Raw genomic sequence first — 14,131 nt, 5'->3', positions numbered from 1 at the left:
TTTATCATAAATGATTTGTTAAAATTGTCAGTCTTTTATTTTATAAGTTCTTGGCACGAATGTTTCGCAGTGATATTTACGATTGAACGCTCATTCATTTACGAGGATATTAAACACACACATTAAAAAAAAAAAAAACTCCTTGAAAATAATCGAGAACGTCTGCTTCATTTTGTGAGCAGAGATGAAGATTATTTTTAATGAAAGAAGATGAACTTCGATTTAATGATCGGTTCGGCCCGTTGAAGCAATAATGAACCAGAGAATTAAATTACGATGTTTAATATCGGCAATCTTCGGTTGATTGTTGGTCATTTTTTATTATTAAATTCGTATGCAAATGGAAGCTAAATAATAATTAAGTGAAACTATAGACCGCCGCAATGCAAGGATTTGGGCTGAAAGATAACTTTTAATTAAAAGCATTGAGATGCTCTGAATATTGATTTTCAGTGAAGAACCGGTAGCTGGAAACTGGGCCGCCGGAAATCAAGAATCGATGCATCAATCATCGATGGGTGTATTGGTGGGGGATTTTATCAACCCCTGAAACCTGACCTAACTTAAAACCAAAATAAACTTTGAGTTTAATGAACTAAATTCAACGTTCGTTGAATTTTAAATGACAATCATTGAAGCTATCTGTCGGCTGTGCATTCAAGAAAGTCATGGACTACTTGCTGATAGTAAACAGGAAGTGTCTGAAGTGTTACATGTTATGTGTTGTATTAACTATGCAGACAATACTCTGGTCTTTGCACACCAACAGTGTAAGGACGCTCTAAATGTCAATGGACACTATAGTGATAGACGGAAGTTTGTTAAGTTATGGACAAGTGCGACTGGTGAAAAGACGTAAAATAGGGTAGTATTTTGTCGATAAATTTCCGAAATACCAAAGGTTGATGCATACTTGAAAATGTTACCTTAAATGAAGGATCAATTTGCAGTCGAAAATAATCTGGTGGAAAATTAACGCTGGGACAGCTGATGAGTATATAAATATAAACTTGGAGAATTATTTAAGTTTAAATAAGTTTATAAAAAAAGTCTGATGGCTGCATTGAAGCAAACAAGAAAAATAAGAGAAATTTAAAGTATTTTGTGTGACATTTTATTTGAATAAAAATAAACCTCAGCTTTGAAATACCAAGTGATGAGTTAGAAAGTATTTGCAGAATGTTGGATCTATTAGGGATAAAAAAAATTATTTTGATGGCTGATAAAGAGGGAAGAGGATCAATTTACTCATTAGCTGGCAATTTGTGTCAATCTGTGGAGTTTAATCTATCATTTATTCTCACAATCAAAGAAACTCGATGAGAGATTGAGCACATACAGTGATTTCGCTGTAAGAAATGAGTGTAGGATAAAAATTGCATGGGAGATTACTTTGTTACAAAGCCTAACATTAGTGCCCAATAATTTCAATGATGACACCATAAGTTGGGGAGCTCGAAATTGCTTTTGTAGTTGGTATTTCGAGATATTATTATGCTCATAATGATTACTGTGCAGCCGTTGTATTCGGGCAATTTGGTTTTATTCGGCTTCACCACAACTGCAACATTGTACATTGTGTTTAACCGAATCCAATAACTTGGCGTGTTTTATTATTTCAATCTATTGTATTAAATAAATACAGTTATGCCGACTGACTGATTTTTAGGACCAGAGGTATGTTGGTTTCAAATTTTCGACTTCCCGTCGTAAAATTATGGTTGGAACAAAATTTTATTGATCTTGTTAGTACCAAAAATTTTCAACGTATTATTTTGTATACTAAAAAATAAACTTAATCGCAGAATTAATTTTATTAGCTTTAAAACCACTCGGATATTCTGAAAAAAATTTTATCGTTCAACTAAACCTTTTTTTTTTGTGTAAAAATTAATTTTTTTTTCATATTTTGCATAAAAAAAAAAAAATTAAAAATCTCTAATTCACCAAAATCAAAAAGTATTCATGATAAATAATCTGAAACATGAATAGAAAAACTATATTCTTAATCGATTAACATATGTCACGAAGCAAAGACCTACAAGCTTATAACATAAGCTGATGTTCAATTATATTAAGTACATGACAACAATTCTATAACTACTTCAGGTACTCTATCTAACTCTATCTAACTATCCATTAAGTAACAGTGCATTATATATTGTACAAAATAACAATTTATATCAGAGCATATTTCATGTAATTTTTATGAGTGATTGTAAATACAATCGATCGATCTTTTCGCGTTAATTTGGATAATAAAAATCGGAAGCTAAAAGTGAAATAATTTAAATTTCATTAAAACAAGCGGCTCAGCAAATCTTCAAAAGTTGAACAAAATAATTGAGGAAGCTAGAAAGAATTACATAGTGAATTAAATATTTTGTAAAGTACCTGTTGCGATGGCAAGGAGTGGAAAAACAACTTCCAGAAGAAGCCGAGGATCATCGAGCAGTAAACTAACAGACAATGCAGGCGTTGTTGTCATTGTCGGAATCTTGACGCCGACAGATGGACAACACGAGTCCACCACTCGCGATCCTGTTGATTCTTTGTATCATTTTGTTTATAAATAGCAAACATGTGGAATAATAACTTACTGAAGATGGCTTTGACCAATTTTTTCCGTCGGAACTGCAAATCCATTTTTATTCGCCAGATTTTATTCTCCGTTTTATTTTCTTTAAATTTTCCTAGACATTTATTTTTAAATTCTTAAGAAACTCTGGGGAAGTTGGATCACATCCTGGTACATTTCTTCTTGTTGATTTTTTACCCCAGCGAATTCGTTCTACTGTAGCTCGATAACAGTCTGCCATATCAGCTGGTCCTCGCAATTAACTGCAACAGAAAAAGAAATGCCTAGTTTACCGATTGAAATATCCGGTGTTTTTAATATTTATAAATATATATTTATTAAATAAATTAATAGATACAAAATAACTTTTTTTAACATGAACACAATGACTTTTTTTTTCTTAGGTGTTTTATTTTTTTTTTCCCGTCAAAAGCTCCACTGCAAAGAGACATTAAATAAAACTAAGACAAAAGGTCTATTGAATAGAGAGTTTTTTCAACTGTTTCAAACAAAAATTTATCAGCGTTCATTATTAAACTTGTTCGTTAAAAAGCTTACTGTTCGATGCTTTTTAAAAATGAATTTGTTATTTAGCACCAAAATAAAATAAAAACGCATTTAATATGAAAATTGAAAAATTTTTTACGTAGAATTTATTTTACTTAAGGAACAATGGAACTATCGATAATTTAAATTGTTCAGTTTACTTCATCGATTTATATACTGAGAATACGTACATATAATACGTAAGAAAATAGACTACATTCTCATTGGTCATCGGTATAGTTTCCATAACTTCGAAGTAATGATAAATATTTAATAGACTAGAAATCCAGTCCTAAGAGATGAATTTAAATAAGCTCAATTCACTGTCTATTAAAACTTGCCATAAGCTTTGTATTTCTATGAATGGAAAATTTATATTTATTCTTAACTAACGTGATGTTGTAGGTGAATTAAAATTGAAAGGCTTATGGCTTAAAATTCCTGCCATTCAACTCAATTAGACATTTTAAAAAAGTTTAATATTATCTCTATTCTTAAACATGGCAAAAAAGTTTTCTACTGACGATTTGGTACAAAAGAAAATTTTCGATACTTTTTGTAGGAAAAGAAGCTACAGAAGTGTTAGGTGTATTTAAAAGATAAAACTTTTGATCACGAAAAAGGGGTTAAAAAGTTCAGCGTTTTTTTTATCTTTTTAAGTTGCTGTTGAAGCTTCTGCTTTGCACTTTTTTCGACCAAGAACAAATTATGAAAAAGGAAAAAATGAAAGGAGATTTTTTTTTTTAGTTTTACATCAAAGTTTGCGACGATATCAACAGTTGGATGTTGACAAATAACTGATTAAAGATATTTTTGACAAAAGCTTGTAAATGGAATTGTAAATCAAGGGAGTGAAAAGAATTGCATTTAAATTACGACCGTAAATTCCATTCAAGGATGCCTTGCCAAGAGTGTCTTGTCCAAAGAAGTCGGAAATGATAAATTTGTTCTTGCACAATGATATAGTGCCAGATATTCAAGACAGAATATCTACAAATTTAATTGGTGATAAATTGAATAGTCATTTGATCTAGAAGTTTGTTCAGAAACTATAACAATACCAGTTATCGTTAGTTTATATGAAACCTAGGTTTCATTTACTCAAAAGGGACACATTGTATCTATACCCTTGCAATTTTCTTATCTCTTATCAGAGTAGTGGACAGAACAAAGATAATCAATTAGTGGGCAAATTTCAATGCTTTTATTTTCATTCAATGATCACATTAATTTTGCTGAGGTCGGAATTGCTATCAATTGTGATCAGATAGAAGAAATAAGCTGATTAATAACAGAATTAATAACAGATTAATAAATTGAAATTAAGTAGTCTTTGAAAATAATTTAGATTAAAATAGTACCAGTCTTCGAACGGAACAGAAAATGATAACTGATAGGATTGGATTGACTGGTTCATCATCGGGATATCAACTAATCTAGTTGTATGATGAACATGGCCACCCTCAGGGCGATTGGATTGACGTTTGATTTCCAAACAATTGACTTGTCGCTTCACTACCTGATAAATCATCAAGGAAAATTAGTAAGATGATTTGTGAACAGAAATCAATGTCAAGTTACAATTTAATCATAATAATGATAATAATAAATTATGGAAATTGAATTATGAACTCAAGAGGTTTTATTTTTAAAATTCGCATGTTGCACAACATACGGCACACTGTATGATAATTATTTTACACAAGGGGAAATCTAAAATTCGTCTAAAAAAGCCAAATGTTTTCTAGTCACGAAAATGTCACGCAAAAAATAAGGGAATGCGCCAGCGATCAATAAACTTGAATCTAATTAAGATAATTTTTGTGAAACACAATGACAGTGAAATGCGTGTTTGAATTTGGAGATACCAAAAGGGGTAAAAATATTTTTGTTATCGAGGTTATTTAATCAGAATTTCGGTTTTAGTTACAGGATTAAAACGAAATGCTTGTAGTGGCAATCAAAGTTATTTCTCTCGTTGACAAATTGAGAATAGAAGGTTATGCTCATGACAAACAGCAGTACCACATTTAACCACAAAAGTTTTTCGTTCTCCAACCGGATTGAATTTCCAATTCCACAAATTTCATTTGATCCTTTCTGTGCAACCACTTACGTGTACCTTGCCGCTTAATGCTATCAAACTCGTTTCGTATTATACATTTTTTCATTAGCATTATTTTTAGATAGATATTTTTTTATCACAGTGCTCAGAAATAGTTTTCACAATCACCACAAAAAAAAGTAGATAAACATCGTTCTTTGACTACTCTATGGAAATTGACTTTCGATCGATCTCGGTGAATTTTTTATGCCTCCCAGTAGTTTATGTGACTCTGATCAAACGTTATCTAACCGTAAAATAACTCGCTTCTTCATTTTGCCTGATAAAATTCTACATGACTATTTATATCCATAGCTTTACAATCAGCTTGATATAAATGTTTTAATAATTCACGACTGCAAGACAACTTTAGACAGTGAAATCATAAATTATACCCGTTAAAAAATTCATCGAATTGTACCTAGTCAATTTCCATTACAGCTTAGGAGAAATAATTGATGCTCAAATATAAATGAAGGTGTGAGGCTAATTGGAGACATTAGGGAACAATTAGAATGCTGACAATTCTATCAAACGTCGAATGTCCGAACCCTTTAAAACTCTATGACTTTTATAAAGTTTCATAAGTTTGATACCCCTCATGTCAAAAGCATAATTCTATCAACATAATCAATATTTGAATACTTCCGCAAACTTTGTTTTACATCAGTTAAATGTTACGCCGGCTATTGAATGCGTCAACATGCATTGTTACTAAAATAGGTTGAAACATTTTAAATACGAGAAACTTTGAATACCTTGAAGTTCATCGATAGAAATAGAATAAATTGCTGGAAGAGTTGGAATACTATTCGCAGTAATAATAAAGAGAGACCCGCAATTTATTGTACATGCTGTTACGGTAAGCCTCTATATAAATCGATTAAGGGGAGCTTGAGATGTCGATCTGATGCTTCTAATGATAACGCTTCAGTATTGTTATTGCACACTCAGTAAATATGCTTCATATATGCTTGAGTATTTCTGTTTGCTTTCCAAACAAGTACTAGCTTAGCTTTAAAAAAATAAAATGACAAAGATAAATTTCGGGTGATTAATTTTACCAACTTTCCACACTGTTTGCTATTAAAATTTTTAAGTTCTGTGGTTGAATTAATTCTTCTTTTGAACTGCTGTAAATCATATCAGAGCCCTACGTGATGAGTGCTAGTTTTTTTTTTTTTCTTTTCCAGTAATTCCATATTCTCTCAAAGAGTTGAAACCTTGATAATTCGCGAGGGAGTAAAATACATTTTTTATACTTTAGTAGAAGTAGCTCGTACAATAGAAGAAAAAAATAGAGTAAACCCGACAAATTTTGATAACGAGAAGATAAATTCATGTAATTCGTAAATCTGCAGAAATTGAAAATGAGCGTATTTAAAATTTTTTTTGGTCCGTAACATGAAAGTGCTCTTTATCAAAGAACGAAAAATATAACCAGTCTAGTAATGAGCAGACCGTAAATTCGTATTAGTAAATGCATATTTGCTTCACTGTTCGTAGTACTCAGAAAAGTATACACGTGTTTTAATCTTTACACTGTGTCAAACCGCCGTAATACCAGAATTTATTTTTTTTTTTTGGTCATCGCAACAACAAATACGTCATATATTTGTATTTGATGCCGCGAATTTAAATGCACTTCAAACTAACTCCGCTTTTCAAAAGATTTACCTCTATGACATTCTACAAACATTCATGAATGTATGTTATTCATAACTCCAAACAATTTTTTTTTCTGAAACAAATTCTAACCATGTTTTGCACTGAAAAATTTTTCAAAATAAATTTACTTGTTCAAAATATTTTACCCAATAAAAAAATTGAATAACTCGTTAGTTTCTGCAAAGTTTATTATCAATTTCTAAAATCTAAAAGAAGCTTTCTTGATGCTAAGGGATCAAGCATCTGTGAATAGCCATAAATCTTGATGAATTAAGCAAAAAATCATATTATTGAAGTTTATCCAACAGGTAAATGCAAACGAGAGGATTCACAGCTCAAAACTCCAGTTCAGTTAAATTCAAAAACTGTTCTGTCTCTATCGGGTGGATTGAAAGTTTATGCGGGTGTAGTTCTCAGAAGTTACTGATGTACATTGTACATACTCATCCAATCATGTTCCGGCCTTAGACTAGTAGAGGAAACTTATTGAGTTCGCTCAATAATATTTATTACATGTTTGTAGGGATTTGTTACTGTTATTATTGTTGTAACAGCTAACAGCAGTAAGCTTTAAGTGTACCATTTATGAATAATGTACTTGTGTATAATATTCAAAGCTCGTATCAATATAAATATTAAATCGGACTATACTGCTTGAGCAAAACCGAACGGAAGTAAGAACTGAGTAAATAATTCACTTTTTATTACTTTAAGACGGATTTTGTCGTTGAGCCAAGTGTCAAGAAATAAAACCAATTTTCAAACACTTTGGACAACTTATCCTTATTTAGACAAATCAATCCTCTGATAATGCTAAATTAAATTTCGAAACTTTATTAATTGAAAAATTCAACTCGTATTTTTTTTCGCCGTGTATTATGTTAAGAAATTTACAAATGAGGAAAATGGAACGAGATAAGTAAGATATTAATAAAGATAATGGGATTGATTAATGCGCTTAATATTTAATAGTTGACTTTTGATGAAGATGAAGTGTTATGTGCGCGAAAATAGACTAATGAGGTCGGATTAATAACTGAAGTCATTTTCAACAATTGAAGATGGAAAGAAATAAATCAAGTGTATAAAGCAGATATTTTTCCTCATTGAAGACATGATCCATAATTCGTTCAAAATATTTGACGTTGATATTTTCTGTCATCCCGAAATGTCACTCCCAAGAAACCCTATCAATTTTAGAAGATTACTATTCTGCATATTATATTTCTGCATCCTCTATGAGGAAGTAATAATATTTTTTATACTGTTTATTTTATATCAAAAATTAAATTGACGCTCAGTATACGGCTTTAGATGCGCTTAGAGACATAAAGAAATTCCTATCTATATAACTTTGGGCTTATCGAGTATAAAGCTTTTTACCCGAAAATCATAGAAAAAGGTATTGCTATTGTATATTTACAAATTTTTTTCTATACAACTTGTTCTGTTCTTTTCTCATAATGCGCTCAACTGCAGTATTGATTTTTTTTTTTAGATTTTTACTTTATTATTATTGTTTTTTTTTTTTTAATGATAGAAAAAATCATTAACACGTGCTTAATGATTTTCATTTTTTTCCGATTAAATATAAGCAAAACTTTTAACTTTAAATGATCAAAGATTTAGAAGCTTAAATATTCAAATGTGAGCCAGTAGATTTTTAATTATAAAAAAAAAATTTATTCATAAAAAAAATTATTAACAAAACAACATAGTTAAAATCTCTAAAAATTAATTGCAAAGCAATACTTTTTGATAATTCATCCAATTCTGTTAATTTTATTTCTAAACTAGAATGATGGTGGTAAATGAAAGAAATAACTGTCGTACGTGATGTCAATTGTTGATGTCAACTAGTTATTAATTTCACGAAATACTTTAAACTTAGTGTTGTCAGTAAGTACAGAATCTTGGATGGAATGTTACCAGAAAACCGCAGAATACTGATCAACCATTACTAGAACCGCCATACTAATGCAAGCTTAACAAAAGTATTGAAACCTTTCACGTACATACTGCTGCAGCTTGAGAAATTTCTATCACATTTAGACGGGAGAATGTACATAGGAATTCGGTATTGAATTATTTGAGTTATAGAATTTTTATTGTAGATGGAATACTGCTTTTGGATTATTAAATCATTCGAGTAGTAATAATTAATTTAATGGTCAATTGCATTTAATAATTAAAAAAAATTCAATAAATATTTATAAATGTTCTAAAATAAAGTTTTCTAAAATTCTATTTCAATCAGTTAGCAAATTATTCTGACCGATTGAAACAGGTATATTTAAATACATTCATCATAATCGAGTTTAGTTGACAAGCTCATGAATTTCAGTGAGACATGAATAATTGCGCTAAATATATAAATTTAATACTCAGTATTATAATTACATATCTAAAGATATCAACATTAAACCTTCAACGATATTGTAACCAAATTCACCTCGACATACTACCGACATTCATTAAAAATCAACGACACAAATCTCAATGGTTATCTCACAAGATATATTTATAAAAGACATGTGCTTATCTCCGGTTTAAATCTAATTAGCTCCATGTTTACGAAAAGGCATTTCTTGTCTAGACTTGCTTAGAAGCTAAAAATAATTAGTATCTTTTAAGCTCTAACAGCTACATTAATATTTTAAGATACAAGCGCTCCAGTCAGTCACTCCACGTCACAGAAGTTATTTTATAAAAGAAAAATATCTAATCTAAAACATCAAAATTCACAAGAAAAATACTGCATTATTATATATATATTATAGCGTATTATCTTCCTAGTACGAAACCCTATTTTAGTGACGAATTATTGTATGCGGGTCGCGTGTTAACAGTTTGTCAAACTTCTTGCGCATTACCATAAAAAGGTTATAAGCCATATCAGGGTTACGTAGTACAAGTTTCACCAGCAATCGGTCATTTTTTTAGGTATAAAAATATGTTGCAATGTTTTAAATTACTCAGCTTCGAAGAGAATTCAACTTTAAGAAACGATCGACAATAGAATTGATTATCCTCGATTACCAGCTTTTATTCAGATGATTTTAAAGTCAACTATGCTATTCATGAGCGTAAAGTGCCATGATAGATTTTAGTTCGATCTTAGTCTCGCTATTCACCCCCCGACTCAGGAGCAAAGCATCCGATGCACTTTAAGTTACCTCCGTATCGCCAGAAAGTCACTTTGTGACCCACTATGACCACAATTATCAAAGGTATGGAATTTTTATGCCTTCTATGGATCTTGGTGTGAAAATCGACGGGATTAAAAATTTGAATATACATTTTTTGTTATTAAATTTTATCTTAAAATGAATCGTGAGTAATTTATACAAAAGTAATTAATTATACAAAAGTAGATAGAGACTCGCTTTTAATCGAAAAAAAAAAAAAAATTCAGGTTTTTTGCAAAATTAACAAAATGAAAGATTTATCAATTTTAAAAGGCTTTCAATTTAAATTTGAATTTTGATAGACAATTTACAAGTGATCTATTGATTTTAGGACATAAATATATTTTTTTTCATGTCATTAAATGTAGTGTAAATTGAAGAAAAAAAATAACTGTCGATATATCAATTATTCGAATTTTGAAAGGATATATTGAAAAACTGGAACATTCACGATTTCATTTAATTGAGAAAACTCCAAAAAATTTTTAAATTGACGTATTGACAAATAGAAGCTGCCCCACTTCCATATAATTACTCAATCGAGTAAACACCGGTGTTTTCATTTAATTTTCATAACTGTAAACAAACGAATAGCAAACAGGACAACGATAAAATTGAGTTGAGTAATTAATTAGCAATGGAACAGTTGGACTTCGAAAAAATTAGGAACAGTACAGAACACATCGTATTACCGTTCAATTATAAATGTTCAGTTGCTCTTTGTATTGATGTTATTATTATTACCTCTATAATTAAATAAATCCTTAATGAAATTACTTGATGTCAAATTGGAGTCTAATTTAAATTGAGCGAGTTTTGTAACTTCTAGACGAAAAAGATGCTCTAATAAAGATGAATTGACGCTCTTGATATATTATGTAATCCTATGTTCCATCAATCATATTTGACGTCTTAATTTCACGGAATTAATTTTGATGTCTTGTAATATCTTTTTAAAAAAAAAAAATAAAATACGTTATTTGTGCAATTGCCAACTAAAGATTTCATTCAGCAGCAAGTGGAAATAGATAAAGAGCTTCATTTCTTTTGAGAATCTAAACTCGAGTTAACAAGAGGCTAAAGGATTTTCTTCCATCCGTAAAAATCAAAGTGTTTACAATTTAAGGCAAACGGAGATTGTTAGTATTTGGACTCTTTTATCGCAATTGAAATCTACACTGCGATCGTTCTAGAGATTTAATCAAAAAGTTTCCAATTTTATTTTGTTTTCTACAATTTATAAGCTAGAAAAAAAATTAGATGAATTAATAATTCTATTTTTTAAAAATAATTTTATATAACTAACCCAATTATTTTTTTTTACTCTATAAAATTATAAATAGATCTTTACTTGAATTGCACAAAACTTGAATTACACCAATAAATGTCTGTGTTAATGAGATTAATAGTTCAATTTACAGAAACAAAAAATTCAGATGATTTTAAAAGTTTTATTATTTTTATTTATAATATTACAAAAAATTCACTCTTAAATTTTAATAAATTGCTGTAGTCTTACTGAGTTTAAAACATTACTGAGTTTAAACCCAGACAGCTTCTGGAAATGATGGACTATCGATAATTTAAAGCTCGATGTCAAAAAGGCGGCAGTAATGAGATCAACTCACGTGAAGAAATAAAAAAAAGTAGTTTATTTTTTATTGACAGACGAGTGACGTGATATAAGCTATTCCTGGGAACTTTTAAGTAAAAATTGATAGCAGATCTAATTTAAAGATTACATAAATGAAGTTGGTTGTAAAGTAAATAGAAAGCCACGGTGTGTAGCAGGAGCACACAAAGATTTCAATAATCTAGTCACGTCTATTCGACTGCAAAATTTCGTAAGATCGATATAATATATTAGAAAGAGTACGCTTCACTGGAGCTGCAATAAGACAACTTCGCTTTGTGATTCTTCCGTAAATTAGAATTAGCGCTATTCAAATTTATTGAGATTTTTTTAAGAAAAACCTTTTGGCAATCAAGAAAAGCAAGATAACTTAATTTTATTTAATAAATGACTAGCAACCTTGCAGTAACTTGTGAACTATATATAAATAAAATTTTGCTTTATTAAATAATGACTTTTATTAAATTGCTCTGTACTTTTTTAGCTATTGACGTTTTTACAGATATAAGCTCATCCCGATGTTACACTCGTCAAGAGCTTTCATTTGAGTACCCACATGCATTTTTGATATATTTTTCATATATACATATATATAATATATATAAATATATGAAAAATTGATGTGGGTACTTAAATGAAAGGTCTTGATGAGTGTAGCATCGGGATGAGCTTATATCTTTGAAAATGTCAATAGTTCACTAGATACAGAGTTATTTCTTAATTATGTCTCTAGAGATAAAGCATTTTCGAATGCCGCCTAAATATTTATCATCATAAATTAATTATAAAAACCCATTTTATCATATAAATATACTGGTCACAAAATTTTGCTTATTCTCTTAATAATATAGATAACTGAAGCTGCGAAAAAATTTTTAATGTTTGTGTATTGGAAATTTATTAAAATTTCCTTCAGTTTATCATAAAAAATTCATTTTATTGTGGTTATAATTTATCTAGTGTTACTGAATAATTCTACTGCATGTTAGCGGGCGATATTTACTCTATAACTCCTAGCACTAGTGATTGTACAGTAAACATTTGCCAAGTTTTGGCGAAATGATAGATGCTACTATGTGGCAAATGTTTATGACAAAAAGTTTAACTTTTTTGGCAATTATGTAACAAAAACATTCTAGAGTTATGTTGCAGCTGGTTTTCTCAGTAAACTTTCAGCGAAATTTTTTTTATGTCATTGATACCGGCAAAAAAAAACTACCTTAGTTTTTATAATAATTAAATCATTATTTACCGCTGAGGATTAAGTCAAGTTGATGAATAACTTATTTATAACAAACCGAAAACAGAGAACCCGAAAAGGTAAAACCAACACTTAAGTGCCCTAGTAAATTTTTATCACCCGTAATTGCTGAGAAAACAGAATTTTTTTTCTTTATTTTTTTCCACTGTTGGAATACTTGAAATAGTTCTAGCAAAATTAACTATTGTAGGTGACATGTACGGCTTTTTAGAACAAGTAGAGTAAAAATTTAAAGCTTTTAAAATTAACACCTTTATTTTGATTGCAAACCGGAAACTTTTTAATAAATTTTCTTTAAAAAAAAAAAAATAATTAAATAAAAAAATTTTTTATAATTTTGTAAAACTCGTTTGCTTCAATTTATTTTCTAAATAAAAAGTAAAGATAGATTGACTTGAAAAATTATAAAATCTAGTTTAAAACGATGTTTTTAAAGTTATAAAAAATATCACGAGAGTTAATTTGATATTTCACAGCAGACAGCGCTCGTAAACAAATAAAGTAACACTTATTTTAAAGTAGATAAAACCTGTTATTTGATATCACAAACGACCCGGTTTAATCTTATTAATTGTAACTGTTCGCACTAAACAAAAATAGATAAGAGCGTATATATATATATATATTTATGTTGACATGAATTACATAAAAGTCTGTAAAAAACAAAGATAAAAATACCTTTAAGTTTAAGAGAAGCATAAATAGCTTTGATCCTCGTCAGCTGTGAGCTTTCACTTGGTATAATAAACTTGACGAAACACTACTTTTCAAGGATTTAAAACCAACACTCACAGTAATCCAAAGAGACTGTTATCCAGTGATTTTTACCGCTCAGAAACAGCTATTCACTCAATATCCACACAATGATCCTTCATCAACGGCCATCTATTTATTACATCTATTTTCTCTCACTGTCACTCCAGTTGAAGCCATCCGAAATTTATGTATCCAAATTAATTACTATTTATCAGGCCGAAATAGAAGTAGAAAAATTAAATTGGATGAATGTGTCACTCAAAAAGCGAAAAATTTCATTTTATTATTAAATGCTCGGGCCGCTGTCTTATTTCGAAACTCTTAATGGTGATTAAGAAATTTAATACTGTCAAGTATTTAAAAAAAAAAAAAAAAAAAATCTCTCTCGGAAAAAGTA

At 29.6% G+C, this 14,131-nt stretch overlaps 1 protein-coding gene and 1 long non-coding RNA gene across 5 annotated transcripts in view; one reads left to right on the top strand and one right to left on the bottom strand.

The window, feature by feature from the left end:
- The window catches only part of LOC141534322 (SET and MYND domain-containing protein 4), a 62,006-nt gene that overhangs the window by 22,973 nt on the left and 24,902 nt on the right, over positions 1-14,131 (top strand). The gene's annotated exons all lie outside the window — the stretch shown is intronic.
- Positions 1,962-14,013, bottom strand: LOC141534370 (uncharacterized). Its single transcript, XR_012480405.1, has 3 exons — positions 13,657-14,013; positions 2,601-2,841; positions 1,962-2,352 (listed from the first exon to the last, which is right to left on the bottom strand). It is a non-coding gene; the product is annotated as an uncharacterized LOC141534370 (long non-coding RNA).

Source organism: Cotesia typhae, unplaced genomic scaffold (assembly GCF_013202065.1).
Source record: "Cotesia typhae breed Kobodo isofemale line unplaced genomic scaffold, CoteBio_Ctyphae scaffold_13, whole genome shotgun sequence".
NCBI lineage: Eukaryota > Metazoa > Arthropoda > Insecta > Hymenoptera > Braconidae > Cotesia > Cotesia typhae.
The sequence above is the reverse complement of the archived record's forward strand: the minus strand, read 5'-3'. Positions and strand labels throughout refer to the sequence as shown.